The sequence below is a fragment of the Elaeis guineensis genome, chromosome 9 (genome assembly GCF_000442705.2).
Source record: "Elaeis guineensis isolate ETL-2024a chromosome 9, EG11, whole genome shotgun sequence".
In the NCBI taxonomy this organism is placed as follows: Eukaryota; Viridiplantae; Streptophyta; class Magnoliopsida; order Arecales; family Arecaceae; genus Elaeis; species Elaeis guineensis.
This window is the reverse complement of record NC_026001.2, coordinates 65,088,379-65,108,372: the sequence shown is the minus strand read 5'-3', so window position 1 is coordinate 65,108,372 and position 19,994 is coordinate 65,088,379. Positions and strand designations below refer to the sequence as shown.

General features: G+C 33.8%; 1 long non-coding RNA gene across 1 annotated transcript; it reads left to right on the top strand.

The window, feature by feature from the left end:
• Positions 1–508: 508 nt before the first annotated feature.
• Positions 509–4,072, top strand: LOC140851535 (uncharacterized). Its single transcript, XR_012134251.1, has 3 exons — positions 509–704; positions 1,064–1,157; positions 3,842–4,072. It is a non-coding gene; the product is annotated as an uncharacterized lncRNA (long non-coding RNA).
• Positions 4,073–19,994: the final 15,922 nt, after the last annotated feature.

Sequence of the window (19,994 nt, the reverse complement as noted above, 5' to 3'; positions counted from 1 at the left end):
GAGTATAATTTTAAATTGAATTAGGATTTGGATTTGACTTAATTTCTAATTAGACTAGGATCTAATTAAGAGAGTTTGAGTTCTTATTTGGACTAAAAATTTTTTTCTTCATGGGTGTACTAAATCCTAATTAGATTACGATTAAATTGAGTTTGACTCAAGCACTAAGAGAGAGTCCAAAAAGACTAGGACTCCTATAATTAGATGACATCTAATCTAAATAGTTTGGACTCCTAATTAAATTTGGATTCTAATCTATTTGGGGCTAATCAATCTCTAATATGATTAGAATTGGTTAGAGTTTAAATTAGTTTAAATCAGCCACCTAAAGAAGAGTCCTAAAATCTTTAAACTCCTCCCTCTCCATGCACCATAAAAGGTCCCACATCTAACCAGATTTGCATGCCAATATTTTTCCACACCTTCTCTCTTATTTAGCATGAAAGAAGGTCATATAATCCTCTCTTTCTGTGGGAAACCTAGGTGCAAAAAATTTGGTGGTGGGCGGTATAAAATCCTTGAGTCCAAAGAAGTTTGGATTCTTATCTTCTATCTAATCTCTATCACCAATTCCTATTTAAACCTAGCACCATATAGGGCGTTGGATGGGCTGATAGAGATCAGATTTGATGCCAAACCAGAGGAGAGATGTGCATGAAAATTCAAGAGAGAGAGAGGGATGGTGTGATGGTGCTTGGCATGAGGTAAGCTGAAGCATATCTCTTCTTTCTTACCAACAACCAAAGGTTGGTTGTTAGGACAACTTCTCTTTCAGATTTTGTCCTAGTTTGGACATGTCTTTTCTCTCCTCTTTGTCCAAAAGTTGGATAAAATTCTTACATCTTTAGTATAGAGATTTGGTGCATGAATTTTAGAAAGAAAAAAGAAGAAAAGGTTCTTCTCATGATCTCTAGCATAGAGATCATCATCCTTTTATTTCTTCTTATTTTCTAAGATCGTCTTGAGAGAAAAAAAAAATTCAACCATTAAATGTGATCTCTATAAGGAAGCTAGCACTCCGATGAGATCAATAAGCTTTTGATCAGATTGAAGTCTTGTGTAGATACCCGTAGAGGTCGGATACTTGTGCGGCTTCAAAGAACCTTCGAAAGATATCCATGATCATCAGTTCGTGGTGAAGATCGACTCGTGCCAAGGTATGAAGTCTATTTATATTATTCTATTTAATTTTTATATCTAAATTCTATCTCACATATGTAGATCCTATTTATAATTTTAAGATTTGATCTTATGCATGCTTAGATTAAATTAGATTTATTCTAAAATTTTTAAATTTTACTGCATACTTATTTTTTTAAATTTTTGCATGCATAAAATTATGAAATCTCAATAGTGGTATTAGAGCCACATCATATGCATGAGATTAAGATTTAGATCTAAAATTTGTAGAAAAAAATTTTAGATCTGAAAGTTTTTGATGTCGTTCTAATATAAGGTTGTCTTAGCATAACTTGTTATGCTTACGGTTGTCCTAGAATGATGTTAAAATTTTTAATTAAATAAAATTTTAGATGTAATTTTTTAGTATATATGTGATATATATTTTATTATTTATATTTGAAAAGAGTTTTGAGATCTATTTTGATTCGTATATATGATATATGAAAGCATGTTTAAGGCTGAAATTTATTTCTATAACTTGAACTTATTCATGTATATAATATATATTTCTATGTATGATCTAAAATTATTTTAAGATCAAAACTTATTTTTCATGCAAAGAATTTAGATCTAAAAAGTTTGATTTAAGATCTGAAATTTGAAAGAATAGTGCCCTACAAGCCAATCGCATGGGGATGCAAAGGGACTTTTCTGTGATTTCTTTCTTTTCATTTGTATGACATTAATTATTTTTATTTTTGAGGTATTGTGTTTTATCATTTGTTGCATTATATTTTTTATGATTATGTAAATCTCATTGATTAGAGCAATGATTTTAGGGCCATGATGAGATCATGCTAGTGAGACCTAAAATCTTGATAGCCTTAATCTAAAATATTTCCAATTGTTGGATCATCGAGTTGGAGATCGATGATGTCGGTAAGACTGGTACATCATATGTTTGCTCGATGGAGAGGGAGGTTGATCTCATAATCACTTATGTGGTGATACTAATACAAAGATGTAGGTGCTCATTAGAGAATAAGTTCACTGAACTGACCCGCAAGAGGAATATCTGACGAAGTCTTATAGCATGTCGACAGATGGTTCTTCAGTGAGAGTGGTGCATGTGATCCTTTGATCTAAGATCATCATGGTATCTTGTGTATGTAGATCCTTACTTTGGTTTATTTCCTAGTACATTATTTTGAGATATGTGTAGAATATTCTAGATATGGTGAAGTGTGCATGGAGGTTGTGAGTGGTCAATAAAGAATCGATCACTCTTGTAGGAGGAGAGAACATCCTATGTGATTTCATAGAATGATGACTTGAGAGTCACTGACCAGAGTAGGGATGAACAGAAGAAAAGATTTCTACTAGTTCATCTATCAAGTCATCATCATTGGATCGAGATACATATGGATAGGTATTTGGGTTGGACATATTTTCATACCCATGGCCTTTCCGAGATGTTGTGTGATCAAAAAATTAAATTATGCAGTAACTCATCAAAAAAAGATAATTTTGATATTTCTATCAAATTTTAAATCTTTCGGATAGTCATGATATATTGCTAGATGTCAATCTTGACTTGTGACTCATCAGAATTAAAAGAGTTTAATTTGAGAATCAATTAGGAAGAGTCCTAGTTGATTGGAACTCTTGAGCTGACCTAATCCAATCAGATTATGATTACGTCAAGAGTTTGGATTCATTGCTGGCTAGATTTGGAACCCAATGGATCACACACAATAGGAATTTGGTCTTGATCCAATCTATTTGGATTTGTTATAAATTCATTGGGCTAATTAAATTGCTAGTACATGAATTAACCCAAGTTCCTAATTGGGTTCAGTACAAAGTATTTGTGCTAACCTAGACTTGTTGCGTTAACCTAATGTGATTGGGTTTGAACCATCTAATTTATTAGTTGGTTTATCTGAATTTTATGAAAGGTTCTATGTGAATCCACCACCTCCATGTCATTCACCACACCAAAGAATAATGTGGCATCACATTTATTTTAGGAGTTTAGGAAGGAGAGTCCTTCTTTTATACTTATCTTAATTTCCTTATGTTGGTTTCATGCATTTTTCATTAATCCTCGTGTCACATGATGGCACCTGGGATATGGGGCATGAAAGAGGAGGAAGAGTCCTTCTCTTGGAAGGAATTTACATGCCAAAATAAATAAGGGATGCTCATATGTTTTGTGCGATGAAATGGAAGAGTCCATTTCATATCAAACTCTTAATTCCTTTCTTTATTTCTCCATGCATTTCTTTTATTTCATCATGTCATCTGATGACCCTTGAAATTATACGCACTTTAGAGAAGAGTCCTTCTCTGGCAAGGAGTTTGAACACCAAATAAATTGGACACCCTTTTTGAAGGGAAGCATGGTGGGTGATGTGCATAGATTGTTAAAATTTTGCAGTGGAGCATATGTAGATTAAATAATTTAATCTATAATGCATGCTTAGATCAAATCTAAATCATCATATATGATCTATGACATGAACTAATATGCATATATGTACATCTAAAATCTAAAATCAGCATATACTGAACATATCTAAGTGTAATTAGATCATATCTAATTCATATTTAGATTACATCTAAAAATTAATCTAGATCAAAATCTCATACCTGAGTGCGGGTAGTAGATCACCACATTTGAAATCCATGATAGATAATTCTTCATCATGCTTGACAGCCGCACATGCATCCGGCCTCTACTGGTATCCATACAAAGTCCTCGTGCTGATCGATCTCCCTAGGAGTGCAACTCACGAAGACACCATCCATTGGCTGATTTGAGAGGAACATGATAAAATTAAAGAATAAGGAGATCCTCTCCTTTTCTTCTTGGATCCATGCATCTGATCTCTATAATAGAGATCAAGAGAAGAACCCTTTCTTCTCAATTTTTCATGTATAAGAGAGAACTTTTTTCTCTTTCTTTCACGCCCTTGAGAAGAATTTTTTTTCTATAATTTTTTATGATAAAAATTAGATCTAATCTAATTTCTTATATTAAAAATCACATAAAATTTTGAGATTCAAAAAAATCTAAAAGAAGAATCCAAGAGAAAACTGTTCTTCTCTCTTCTTCTCTCTTTTTCTTCTTGATCAAGAACTCAAGAAAGCCCCAAATGTCCAACCAGATTTTTTTAGTATTTCTTCTCCAAATTCTTATGTTAAAAATAAAATCTAATCTAATTTTTATTTTAGAAAAAAATAAAAAAAATATCTAGAAAAGAACACCTTTTTCTTCAAGGCTGCGTGTAAGAAAGAAGACCCATCTTCTTTCTTAATCTAAAACTTCAAAAAGTATCAAAACCAAACTAGATTTTTTTTGATATTTTTTCTCTAAATCTATATGTTAAAAATTAGATCTAATATAATTTTTATTCAGAAAAAAAATAAAAAAAAATTGAAAGAAGAACTCCTTCTTCTTCAAGGCTACACGCAAGAAAGAAGACCCTTCTTCTTCCTTGATCTTTCTCTCCTTGGAAAGAACTTTTCTTCTCTAATTTTATACTGTATAACCAGAAGAGAAGTCTCTTTTTGATTCCCAAAAATTAGTAAAAAAATATTAAGAAAATATACTAAGAAGAAGAGGAGAAACAAGGTGTTGGCGTGTGGAATGTTGGGGTGTCCAACTCTTGGACGCCCCCTCCTTGTTTTTAGGCGAGAAGGGAGATGGGGCACCTCCTTTTTCACAGAAGGAAGAGAAGAGAGAGGGTCGTGCTTCGTGATGAGGCATGGGGTTTCTTCGCAACATGAAGAGATGTGGCGTGGAGGATTTAACTATCACATGGGGTGACTTGGTTTGGGTTTAGTCCTATTCCAAATAGGATTTAAGATCTTGGTCAAATTTTAACTAATTCTTGGACCCAATCCTAACTAACCTAAAATTAGTTATAACAAATAAATTAATTAGATCTTAGCCTAATTATTAGGCTCCAATTGAATCACAATTAGTTAGATGAAAACCCCATTGATCCAGGGATTGATTCTTGAAGGATTCAGGGAAGCTATTTGATAATAGGGCTTGATCCAATCAAGCCTATTATCCAATGAGGTTTGATCTAATCAAAGCTTATTATCAAATAAGGTTAGATCCAATCCAAGCCTATAAAATACATATTCATGCATCCTTAAGATCAATTGGAATAGGTCTTGTTATTTAATAGGGCTGCATCCAATTAATCCAAATCCAATCTAATTGAATCTAATTCAATTAGATCTAATCCAATCTCTATTTCTCAATCAAATTGAGCCAATTAGTAATCATATTATCAATTAATTATTTTTTTAATTTACTAACTATTAGTAAATAATTTATTGTAATCTTTGCATAAGATTAATGATCAATCAAATTGATAATTAAACCTTTCAATAATTCATAATTGTTGATCAGCTATTTGATCGGATAAGTACTTCTATATGTGTGACCCCATAGGTTCGAACCTAAATTGATAGCACAAGAATAATTCTTGTACTAATCGATGTAACCATCTAGCAATGAGATCCGACGTTCGGATAGGCCGAATGTATGCCTAGCAACACTCTAGAACCCATGTGGATATAGTTACTGTATAATTATCCCTTTGACACTTGATGCTCAAGGATGACTAAAGGTAAACTATCAACCCAAAAAAAGTGGTCCACATTGTGTTTCAACCTCAGAAATCTTATGACTCTTCATTAGGACTACTTTGGCCAAAATTTTGCTAAATTGAAATATAATGATGCATCATCTCTAATTTTACTTGGAGCGGTCAATCCCATCTTGACTCACACTCAGACTTCATAAGTACTTGACTGTACCCAGAAACCTTGCATCATCGAATTAAAAATTCGGATAGTCTGGTACCAAAGCACAGTGAGTTACTTGCAAGTCATCAAGACAGCCTCAGATCTGAGGGACACATATACCTATATCCCAATAGAGCAACCCTTGACAGTAGATTACTCCGAAAGTGGTCACGCTCAGTAAAATATACTCCTATATATCATCCGTATGTCATACTCATGTCACCACATGTCTTGGTTAAGAGGACAACCAACTAATATGGTATACAACAACCTACACTTGATACAATTATTATCCTTGTAACAATAGTATCATTTGATTGCAAGCAGGATTTAAGAACCACATGATAAATCTTCCTTTATCATTTTGAAAGTAATTCTAAGGATTTCATTATAACATATGAGTTCTATTTTAGAAGATATATTCCTTATGATGAATCTGTTAGATAATATTTATCATTCTATAATTCATATACTTATATGGAGCACAATCATCTACAACCTAGATGATGGACTTTAGGATACATTTTCCAATAGCTTCCATTTGGACTAAAGCCAATTAGATCAGTATCAAATACCCATCTTCCATTTTAGATCATTAAACTCATTAGATCCGATTGCTCTAGTCAATGGGTCGGTCAAGTTCTCCTTTCAGTCGATCTTCCTAAGGTCAATTTTATTTCGTTCTTATCGAACAAGTTGATTGCAATGCAGAAAATATTTGGTTCACAGATTGAACATCAATTTTTCAGCTTGAGCTATGCCTCCAATACTGCTATCAATATAGAAAGACTGGATCATTAATGGAGGGTGCCACTCCATGCTCGCTGATGAGTTTTCATAACCAAACAACTTCTTTACCAGCATCAAATGTTGCAAAGAACTCCGTATCGCAAATAAAATTGGCTACCAACTATTGCATGGAATATTTCTAGCATGTCGCTCATCTTTTTAGGATAAAAATACAATCTGACACAACTTAATCATCTCCATCCGACTAAAAATTGGAATCAGTATTCCATAAGTTTTAAGTCAGATTCTCTATAAACAAGCCATTGGTCCTTAGTATTTCATAAATATTTAATGATGGTTCTCATAACCTTCCAAATCTTTATAGAGAACAGAGATGACAACCAAGCTTTTATTCTCTGTAATGTAGGGATGTCATTTTCGATTAAGAGAATTTTATCCAAACAGTACAAAGAATAGTTTTACAAAATTATTAGCCCATTTGTACATACAGGATTCTGCTTCTTTCTTAACGAAGCATATATTCAAAATATATATTCTAACTCTGAGAAGCTTGATTCAATCTGAATGGACTTGAGGATTGTCATAAGAAAATCGTCTTGTCATAGTCAACACTATAACTTTGATGAAATTATTTGGCAATCAGATAGAATTAATAGGTCTCCACCTTTCCATCTGCACCTCTTATCCATCTAAAATCCACTCACACCTTATGGATCTTACCCCTTCAGGTGAATCAACAAACGTCTATACATTATTGATCTTTATGGACTTTATTTCAGATTTAATGGTTCCAAGCCACTTCTCAATGTTAGATCCATGTATTGTATCCGTATGGAAGATCAAATATTCATCTTGAATCTAGAAATTAAAGTATCTATTCGACTGATATGGTACTCTACTGTATCTATTCAAGGATGCCTTTACATCAGGTTTCAGATTTGATCTAATCAATTTTGGTTCTGTTGGTTTGTGTCAGAGTTGGTTCTCCTACTTATCAAGCATTATTAAGCTTGCTTTTAAAGGCATCAGTTTCTTCATCAAGAAACTTCTTTTCCAAAAGGAATACCTTAAGATTCATGAACATCTCATGTCCATTAGGAGGTAGAAGAAATATCCTTAAATGAAATCTATCAGACCAAGATCCAAGCTAATCGATTAGTGAATATTTCACATAAATTCAACACCACAAACCCTAAGGTAAGAGAGTATCAAATTACCCAAGTCCATATCTCATATGGAGTTTTGGTGATCGATTTGCTCGAAATATTCTCGAACACATATCAAGTAGTCTCTAAAACATGACCTCAGTCAGACCGACAAATCCCATAGTAGACCGAACCATGTCTAACAAGATTCAATTCTCATTTTTGAATATCCTTTTAAATAATGATGTCTTAGGAGAGGTCCATTAAGAGATAATCTAATTTTTTCGAAGACATGTCAAAACTTACTGTAAAGGTATTCACTTCATCAGTCAAATTGATGAATTTTAATGCTCTTTGCAATTCATTCTCCTACCTCATTATAGAATTATTTGAACATTTCAATTGATTCAAATTTATGCTTCATAACCAAGACAAACCCATACCAAGATAGGTTGTCAGAGATTTTAATGAAGTAGTAAGCCCTCTTCTGGCATTAATGTTCATGAGTGTAAATACATCAATATGTACCATAACTTAGAACATCACTGACTTATTTATCCTTTTCAATAAAAGATAAATAAGTCAATTATACTAAAAATAGACTTAAATGATATTGTCTAATCTAGGATGCTAGTCAGATGTATACTTACACTAACAGGCTATGGTAATGAGTTTATGTCATTTTCAATTGTCTACTCATTATTGTAGTATCATTCACAATGATATTACAATAATCATACTTATTGACACCATCAATAAGATTGGACAATAGTGACAATCACTAAAAATAACATCTTCAGGATTGAAAATAAGTTCGATGATTCTTAATGTTACGACTAGAACAGACTTCTATGTCTTACATTTAGGAGTCTCTTGCCATTTTTCAAACCTTCTACTATCCTAAAGTATTTTTGCAACTATTTGCCAACATGAGTTGCACTATTGGTATCCTATACCCAGATAGCAATATTACCAACTGAGAAATTTCAAGGAGTTATCACATAATATCTTGACCAGCAACCATTTGCTGATTTTTCTTTTAAGTCTGTTTAGGTTAGCCTGAGACTTCTTGATTAATTTACTCAAAAAACTATATTCAACTTTTGATACTGACTATCAAGTTAAGTTTGATAACATTGTCACTGTCTAACAATGAACAGAGCGATAATTTTCTAGTCATTTCTGAAAAGTGAATAATTGACCTTTAGTATATGAATTATTTTAAGTCTAAAGACTTGAACTTTAGTCTAAAGATTTTTTCACTATTTTATACGAATTGGTAGCCTCTACCTCAAATTTGAGGAATTACTTTAATTCTTTAGTAGGTACTAGAATCCACACAGACTGTATTCAGGTCCGAGTGTAGCTCGACCAACCCTAGTGCATCCATGGGTAGGTTCACAACCAATTATTTCTTCAAATAATTTCTAGTAATCAGATTTTGCCCTAGGCATCCCTTTAGTAGGTGTGTGGCACCTCCACTGAAAATTCTGGTTAGGTCCAACCATTAACATGACAACATCAAGTGCATCCAACAAAATAGATGTCCAGATCCGAGCGTGGCTCGATCAATCTGAGCATTGGTCTAAAGGTACTATAAGATGGTCATATAATAAATGATAATTCCAATATGTAATAGACACCAGGTGTGTGGCACCTCCAATACCTATTTGGGATATTAGACTCATTATCACGTATCTTAATGGGAGGCTATGATCTAGTTATCCTTATAATTAGCTCATTTTATGGACCTAATAATTTAGAAGATTTGATTAATATATCTTAGAGGACATCAGTCAACCTACAAGTCATAATCCTCTCACTGGCTTCATCAAGTCATAAGAAGGAATAGTAACTAGTGGGTCCAACCGATATGTCGTAGATCCTCCCACTGACTTTAGCAAGTCATGAGAAGGATTAGAGACAAGTCAGTCCAGGGCACCTAAATCAGTCATACTGATTAACCTTAACAACATGGGTCAACTTAAGTCATCTAGCGATCTAATCAGCCTAATGACTCGGGCTCAACCTTTGAGCCTGAATCAAAGTCTATTTAGTTTGATCAAAGATATGGACTCAATCAACTACAACTATTATTTTTAATCTAGAGTATCCTTGATCTAATCTAAATCAACTATTGGTTAGATTAGATTAACTACTCTTTTTAGTCCATTAAGTCTTTGATTTTAACCTTAGGTCTAACCCAATTAAAAGACCTGATTTGAGCTATCCCATGCCCCATATTTTATGCAATGTTATTAGATTTTTAATCACAATTCTAGATCTAAAATATATTTCTTAATTCTCAATTAAGTATAGCATCAACATGAGTTAAGGTTATGAAATAATTTTTTATGTAAACCTTTTACATTAAATCATAAAATTCTTTAGATCAAATCTAAATTTTCATGATTTTTAATCAAAGTAATTTTGATTTATCAAGATTAGATGTAACTAGTTTCTTCACAACTTGTATCACATACAACAACAACTAAAGTTTCAAGATCTAAGGTTTTGCAAAAAAGTAAGTTTTCTCTTTTCGCTTTCTTCTTCATGGGACCTCACAGTGGCACCCCTACACGCTACGAAAAGCATCCCATTGAATGAAAAGAGAGGATCATGTAACCCTGCTTTCTCCTATGATCAGACGACCTGGTGGTTACCCAATCTGAGTACTTTGCTACTCAGAACATCTAATCTTATTCACATATCATATATGCAAAAATTTAGATCAAATCTAAATTATATTAGATCTAATTTATATTAGATCATATCTAAAGTTAGATCATAACACATCTCATGCACTGCTAAATCTAGATTTCAACTCTACATGCATATATATTCATGTCATGACGAACCTAGGCTCTGATACCATTTGAAGGGAAGCATGGTGGGTGATGTGCATGCATTTTTAAAATTTTACAATAGAGCATATATAGATTAAATAATTTAATCTATAATGCATACTTAGATCAAATCTAAATCACCATATAGGATCTATGACATGAACTAATATGTATGTATGTACATCTAAAATCTAAAATCAGCATATACTGAACATATCTAAGTGTAATTAGATCATATCTAATTCATATTTAGATTACATCTAAAAATTAATTTAGATTAAAATCTCATACCTGAGTGTAGGTAGCAGATCACCGCATCCGAAATCTATGGTAGATGATTCTTCATGATGCTTGGTAGCCACACACGCATCCAGCCTCTACGGGTATCCATACAAAGTTCTCGTACTGATCGATCTCTTTGAGAGTGCTAGCTCGCAAAGACACCATCCATTGGCTTATTTGAAGGAAACATGATGAATTGAAGAATAAAGAGACTCTCTTCTTTTTTTTCTGGATCCATACATCTGATCTCTACAATAGAGATCAAGAGAAGAACCCTTTCTTCTCAATTTTTCTTGTATAAGAGAGAACCTTTTTCTCTTTCTTTCATGCCCTTGAGAAGAACTTTTCTTCTCTAACTTTTTATAATAAAAATCAGATCTAATTTAATTTTTTATATTAAAAATCACATAAAATTTTGAGATCCAAAAAATCTAAAAGAAGAATCCAAGTGAAGAACCATTCTTCTCTCTTCTTCTCCCTTTTTCTTCTTGATCAAGAACTCAAGAAAGCCCCAAACGTCCAACCAGATTTTTTTGATATTTTTTCTTTAAATTATTATATTAAAAATTAGATCTAATTTAATTTTTATTTTAAAAAAAATAAAAAAAAATCTAGAAGAAGAACTTCTTCTTCTTCAAGGCTGCGCGCAAGAAAGAAGACCCATTTTTTTTCTTGATCTAAAACTTTAAGAAGCCTCAAAATCAAATCAGATTTTTTTTTATATTTCTTCTCTAAATCTATATATTAAAAATTAGATCTAATCTTATTTTTATCTAAAAAAAAAAAAAATTGGAAGAAGAACTCCTTCTTCTTCAAGGCTGCACGCAAGAAAAAGACCCTTCTTCTTCCTTGATCTTTCTCTCCTTGGGAAGAACTTTTTTTCTCTAATTTTCTATTGTATAACTAACAGAGAAGCCTATTTTTGATTCCACAAAATTAGTAAGAAAACATTAATAAAATATATCAAGAAGAAGAGGAGAAACAAGGTGTTGGCGTGTGGAATGTTGGGGCATCCAACTCTTGGACGTCAAGTTGGACGCCCCCTCCTTGTTTTTAGGTGACATAGAGAAGGGAGATGGGCCACCTCCTTTATAATAGAAGGAAGAGAGGAGAGGGGGCGGTGCTTCATGATGGGGCATGGGGTTTCTTTGCAACATGAAGAGATGTGGCATGGAGGATCTAATTATCACATGGGGTGACTTGGTTTGGGTTTAGTCCTATTCTAAATAGGATTCAAGATCTTGGTCAAATTTTAATTAATTATTGAATCCAATTCTAACTAACTTAAGAATTAGTTATAATAAACTAACTAATTGGGTCTTAACCTAATTATTAGGCTCCAATTGAATCACAATTAGTTAGATGAAAACCCCATTGATTTATGAATTGATTCTTGAAGGATTCAAGAAAGCTATTTGATAATAGGGCTTGATCCAATCAAGCCTATTATCCAATGAGGTTTGATCCAATCAAAGCCTATTATCAAATAGGGTTAGATCCAATCCAAGCCTATAAAATACATATTCATGCATCCCTAAGTTCAATTGGAATAGGTCTTATTATTTAATAAGGCTGCATCCAATTAATCCAAATCCAATCTAATTGAATCCAATTCAATTAGATCTAATCCAATCTCTATTGCTCAATCAAATTTAGTCAATTAACAATCATATTATCAATTAATTATTCTTCTAATTTATTAACTATTAGTAAATAATTTATTACAACCATTGCATAACATTAATCATCAATCAAATTGATAATTAAACCTTTCAACAATTTATAATTGTTGATTAGCCATTTGATCAGACAAGTACTTCTATGTGTATGACTCCATATGTTCAAACCTAAGCCAGTAGCACAAGAATAATTTTTATACTAATCGATGTAACCATCTAGCAATGGGATCCGACATCCAGATAGGCCGAATGTATGCCTAGCAACACTCTAGAATCTATGTGGATATAGTTATTGTATAATTCATCCCTTTGATACTTGATGCTCAAGGACGACTAAGGGTAAACTGTCAACCTAAAAAAAGTGGTCCATATTGTGTCTCAACCTTAAAAATCCTGTGACTCTTCACTAGGACTACTTTGGCCAAAGTTTTGCTGAATTGAAACACAATGATGCATCATCTTCAATTTTACTTGGAGTGGTCAATCCTATCTCGACTCACACTCAGACTTTACAAGTATTTGACTGTACTCAGAAATCTTCTATCACTGAATTAAAAATTTGGATAGTCTGGCACCAAAGCATAGTGAGTTGCTTATAAGTTACCGAGAAAGTCCAGGTCTGCGAGACACATATACCCATATCCCATTAGAGCAACCCTTGACAGTAAATTGCTCTAGAAGTGGTCACACTCAGTGAAATATACTCGTACATATCACCTGTATGCTATACCCGTGTCACCACACGTCTTGGTTAAGAGGACAACCAACTAATATAGTATACAACAACCTACACTTGATACAATTATTGTCCTTGTAATAATGTATCATTTGGTCATGATTAGGATTTAAGAACTACATGATAAATCCTCTTTTATCATTTTGAAAGTAGTTCTAAGGACTTCATCATAATATATGAGTTCTATTTTAGAGGATATATTCTTTATGATGAATCTGTCAGATAATATTTATCATTCTATAATTTATGTACTTATATGGAGCACAATCATCCACAACCTAGATGATTGACTTTAGGATACATTTCTCAACACTTTCATATATGCGTTGAGTTTATGGAAGAGTCTCTATTGTTAAGGACTCTTGGTATCTCACGCTAATTCCTTTCCCACATGCCAGGAGTTGGCATTATATTTTTTTTAGGTAGCGGAAGAGTTCTTCTGCTAGTCAATCTATTCTAATTCTATGCCATCCCCTTGTGTTCCATGCCAAAAATTAATTCCTAGCATATAAGGATTAAGGGACACCAAGAGTTGGTGTCCCATGGTATCCCCCCTTGTTTCCTATTTAAAGGGGGCGCTACAACTAGATTTGATGTGCAAAATTGGGGTGAGAGTTGGCATGCAAATGAAAGGAAAATGATGGAAAAAAATTTGGAAAAAAGATAAAGAAAAAGAAGAGAAAAATAGAAAGGAAGGGAAGAAAGAAAATGGAAAGCATGAGATGCTTGCCCAAAAATCAGATTGTTCATATGTTGAACATAAAATCTGATTTATGTATAGTAAAATCTTTTGAGAAAGGATTTCTAAAGAGATTCTAATAGAGGTTATGAAGGCATACAAGCGATGGTGCAACAAATTCTTGTGAAGGATGATCGGCAGTGCACTTGTGAAGAAGGTTGCTGCACCATGACAGATTGGGAAAGGTCCTGATCAGTCCCATATGGATCACTATTGGAGGGCTTCTACTTTGGAGTCTCATGGAGGTCTCAAAATTATCAGATCATGGTCTTCTCATTGGTATATGGCTTCTAATTTCTTCCTGATATGTATGTTTTTGATCATTTGATTGTAATCATCAAGGGGTTCCTAGGCTTTTGTATTCTGGTGCTCTTATTTAATTGTTAAACTTTATCTTCAATTATTGAATGCATATTAAAAATTTTAAAATTTATATTCCACTACATCATCAGAACCCAACAGTGATATCAGAGCCACCTTTGATTGATTCAATCAAATTTTATGTTATTTTTTTGATATGGATTAGATCTGGTTTAAACTATGTCAAAATCAGATTTTTTGATTGATGTTTAAATGATATTTTTGATGTATTTTTATTTATGATAAAGTGTTATCAATCCATGATCAAACCTTGGATATAAAATTTTATAGTTTTTAAGCTTGTGTGACATGTTTAAGTTAGATCCCATGATCTAATTTTTTGATGGAATTTAAATCTAGTGCATGTGATGCGTGGAACCTTGGAATGCTACATATGGATGTACATTATCAAGACTTAGGATCTTTGCATTTGATGCATTTACCTCAGATTCAAGTGCGACCATCATGCTATTAGGCACTTACTATTGTGGGTCAACCATCTTGGTTGTTGCCCAAGATATGTGTAGGGTCAGAAAGATAATGGATCATGGAAAGGATGCATCAGACATTGATTAGGATTTTTACCAATGGATTTGTTTAACTATAATTCCTTTAATCTAATATGATTAGTATTAATGATTATAGATTAAATCAAATTCATGGTTTTATTTTGATCAAAATCATGTTTAATTTAGGTTAATCAAATTATCATTACCTATTTTGATTAGGATTTAAGTCATGATTGACCGAATCTATGTTAACATAATTGGATTAAGGTTAACCTAAGAATTGGTCAACTCAACTCAAATGAATGATGAATGATTAACTTAAAATTAATATTTGAGTCAAGAGTTGAATTCGAATCAAAAACTCTAAGATGGGTCCTATGCCCATATATTTAAATATTTCTATTGACATGTGTATGAATGATATCACAATGAAAATAATATGAGTAGTTTGTTATAATATTTTATAATTGTTATAAAATACATGTTGATTGGTTATAGACTATCATACATCTATGTGATAGATGCACATATGAATGCTTCCACTATTGGCTGATTATATAAATGCATCCGCAAGAGTTACAATAGGGGCTGGGTGCCCTTGATGCATTGTATTATTAGCTGAACCTTTCTTTTGAAAGTTTCCAACTATTGATTGGGATTTTTTACATGTTGATGCAAAATAATAGAAAAAAAATTATTTGAGAATAGATAAAAATTATTTTTTTTTATTTTTAAATAAAGATCAAGCATTCATGGTAGACTTCATGAAGATGAAGACTAGACTACCAGGCTTTTGGAGAGTAGAGGCGCATGAAGATTGACTATGAGATGGTTCAATTAATGATGCACCTAGGATTAAACCCATAGATCATCCTGTGGCTCGGATGATTTTTCAAAAGTCCATAACTATTAGTTTTCCTCTTTATGCTCTTACTTGCTGGTAGTTAGGAATTAGAATTTACATAACATATGATGCATGTATTTGTTTAGGATGTGCATGAGACCTAAGTCCCTCATATAAATTATATTAAGTCATAATGACAAAGTGTTAAGAACACTACCCATGCCTTCCTTCATGCTAAGACTGTATTATGTCAAGAACCATAGTAGGCTTATTGTGCTATCCACAAGACTTACTATGGGATAGATTTAATACTGTCTAGGTGCATAATGAAGCTAATAGTAATTAGCTCATACTAAGTCAATAGAGTATGTCAAAAACTATGGTGAGTTTGTTGTGCTATCCATAAGGCTTGCTATAGTGATTGGTATGATGTTGACTTAGTGATGCTTGTGGCATATTTTGGTAATGCTACCATATTGTGCTATCCACAAGGATAGCATTATTCAGATATGATCATATAAGATTGAAGGGTATGACTTAACTAAAATACTATAGTTTGTTGTGCTATCCACAAGGCTATAAGTATTTTAAAGGCAAAAGTTATGTTGAGAGTTATATAAGATGTAATTGGTAAAGAGTTACCTTCACTTGAACTCATAGGAGCTTATTGTGCTATCCACTAGACTTTTTATGAGGAATTGGGATCTCAACCCTACTAAAAAATTTGATGATAGATTTTTTGATTTCATACTTGAGGGCTATGAAATTCATTAAAATACTGGGAGACATAATTAGATAAAAATCTCATCTAAGTTGTGCATGTCATCATGAGCAGTCCTTTTATGTTCTAATATACAAATTTGCATCTTTACTATCACTGCATGAGATTGTTTTTTAAAAAATTGATCGAACATTATGGAATGATTGAGGAAAAGAAGGTGAAGAAAGTCTTAACTATGATATCTATCATTATTACAGTAATTAAAAATAAATTACAAATATTATCTTGCAAGTGTGAAGTAGGAGCAAGATGCAAAAGTTGCATCAGCTAATAGTTTGTATATGATACAAACTAATCATCATTAAGTATCTCAGCTTTAATATTTTGGGTATATGATACCTTACATAGATTTCACTTAGGCAAAGTATTGCTGGACTTATAAAGCTAAAGTGAGTTGACTAGTTATCTTTTGGCACTGATGGATTGTCCATGAAGTCAATTTCAGTGCAGGGGTAAAATGGTAATTTTAAAACTTTTTCAAAATTATAATTTTATAGTGAAAAATATTAATTAATCTAATTAATTAACATGTGTTTACCCTACACTAGGATCTAAATATGATATATAGCATGCATTTAAATTTGAAATTCAAACTTCTATAGTAAATAATTTACTGTTATGTGTTCAGAACACATTATCTTCGTGCAGGTAGTCGATCGCTACAATCTGATCACCATTTGAAAGGTTTGATCATTGCAATGTAGCCACACAGTGTGTTTGATCTCTGTAGATCATCTACACGAAGCTCCCGATCTGATCGGCTCCTCACGATGCTAGTTCGTTGTAGAGCCCTTTCGACGGTCGATGCTAATCGAACTCCTTCGATCGATGTCTGCTGACTCCTCAGATACTCTGGATCATCAGCAAAGATGGTAGAGAGATTGATGAAGCTCTCCATAAAGTTTGGTGGGCTCACGACACTCATAGCTCACCTTCTCACTTCCCGAACCCCAGGCAAAAACCCTAGGTTACTCACTGAAAACCCTGCGCCCACTCTTGTTTCTTTTCTTTCTTTTTCTCTCAGAAGTTTTTGAACTTTCTACTCATGCACAAGGCTTCCTCACACCCACTATTCTCTCTAAAAAATTTCTACACATGCTCCACCTCCCTTTCTCTTTTAAAATAGTGCAAGACGTGTCTTATCCGCGTGAAAGGATAAAGATAAGTGGTTGCACACTTGAATTCAAATCGAATTTGAATTCAAATGCAAACCAACTCATCCTTATCCACTCTGGGCATGAGAAGAGAGAAGGCATGGCTTCTTTGTGTGTGGAGAGTTTACACAAGAAACTCTTTCTTGTGTAAAGCAAGGGGCACACAAGATAAGGTGGGTGGCGCATGGATTAGTTGGTTGCCTATTCAAATTCAAACATCCTTTGAATTTGAATGGCCAACTAACTTATTTTTATCTAGATAATTACTGCACAAGGGTGGGTGTGGGATCCCTTCTGTGTGGGAGAAAATTTATGAGATGTTGCTTCTCATGAATTCAAATGGGTGCAGAGAAGTGAGGTGGCACAGGGAGTTGAATTCAAAGGATGGTTTGATCATAATTGAACCAACCAAATCAAAATAGGTTAAGCATAATTAGATTAAGTTAAACTCAATTTAATTAGGCTTATTTAGGCTCAATAAAATTTTAATCAAATCAGGAATTGACTAAGCCCAACCTTTGATCAGATCAGGGACCAAAACACCTTAGCGATTAGGTCAACACTTAACCTAATCAGGTCAAACCCAACTGAATCTAATTCAATTGGACTTGATCCAAAAATAATTAATCTATCAAATTGAGTTAATTAGTGATCAAATCACTAATTAAATCTCTCATAAATATTGAGTCTAAATTCGATGGGCAATCGGACATCAGAATTCATCGATATGAAACCCTGATTGAAAAGTCCCAAACCAGTGGGACTTTTGACCCCGGTACCCAAAATGTGTGGAACTCATGATCAAAGAATCTTGATTCTCGATCACAGAATCCTAGACACTTAGGACTCTTCACCAGCCATCAGATCTAATAGGAATCTCTAATGTGTGTGACCCCACAGGTTCGATCCTAAGCCGGTAGCACAGGAACCAATTTCTGTACTAATCGAAGTGACCATCTAGCAATGGTACCCGATGTCTGGATAGGTCGAATAGTCACAATCGCAACACTCAAAACCTACGTGAATATGGTTACTGTATAATTCATCCTTTTGACCCCTGTGTTTAGGATGACTCAGGGTTAAACTGTCAACCCTGATCAGATCATCCGAATCATGCTCAACTCAAACAGTCCTGTGACTCCTCACTAGGACTACCCTGGCCAAGATTTTGCTAAATTGAAATATGACTGTACACAGCTCCTGAACTAGAATGGTCAATCCCATCTTGACACACGCATCGATAAATCAAGTACTTGACTACACCCAGCAGCCTTCCATCACTGAATTAGAAATTCAGGTAGTCCAGTGCCTAAGTACAGTGAGTTGCTTGCAAGTTACTGTGGCGGTCTCAGGTCGGAGGGACAGTTATACCCATATCCCATCAGAGTAAATCTTGACAGCAGAAAAAGCTCTGGAGTCGGTCACATTCAGTGCAGATGTACCCTTACATCTCACCTGTATGACATACTAGTGTCTCCACACTCCTTGGTTAAGAGGACAACCAACCCATATGACACACAACGACCTATGCTTGATAAACATTGTTATCCTTGATAACAACGTATCATTTGGTCATGAATAGGTTTAAGGACTAAACGACAAATCTTCCTTTGTCGAGTCTAAATAGTCCTAAGGACTTCACCACAACACAGGAGTTCATTAGAAGATGAAATAATTTGTGATGAAAAATACTAAAATAATTTTTATTAATTTATAATTCATATACTAATACAAGAAAGAGCACAACCATTAACAGGCTGACGATTGGCTTTGGGATACTATTCCCAACAATCTCCCACTTGGCCTAAAGCCAATCGGTGCAGTATCTAATATCCATCTTTGACTTGAAGTAATCGAACTCCTTCACTGCAATGGCTTTAGTGAATGGGTCAGTCAGGTTCTCCTTTCCATCGATCTTCTGAAGGTCGACGTCACCTCGATCTATGATTTCCCGGATGAGATGGTAGCGGTGCAGAATATGCTTCATCCGCTGGTGTGCCTTTGGTTCCTTCGCCTAAGCAATGGCTCTAGAGCTGTCATAGTAGAGCAGAACTGGACCAACAAGGGAGGGTGCTACTCCAAGCTCGATGATGAATTTTCTCAGCCACAGCGCTTCTTTGGCAGCATCTGATGCAGTGACATACTCTGCCTCTCAAACTGAATCAGCCACTGTGTGCTGCTTGGAACTCTTCCAGCAGACAGCCCCACCATTAAGGGTAA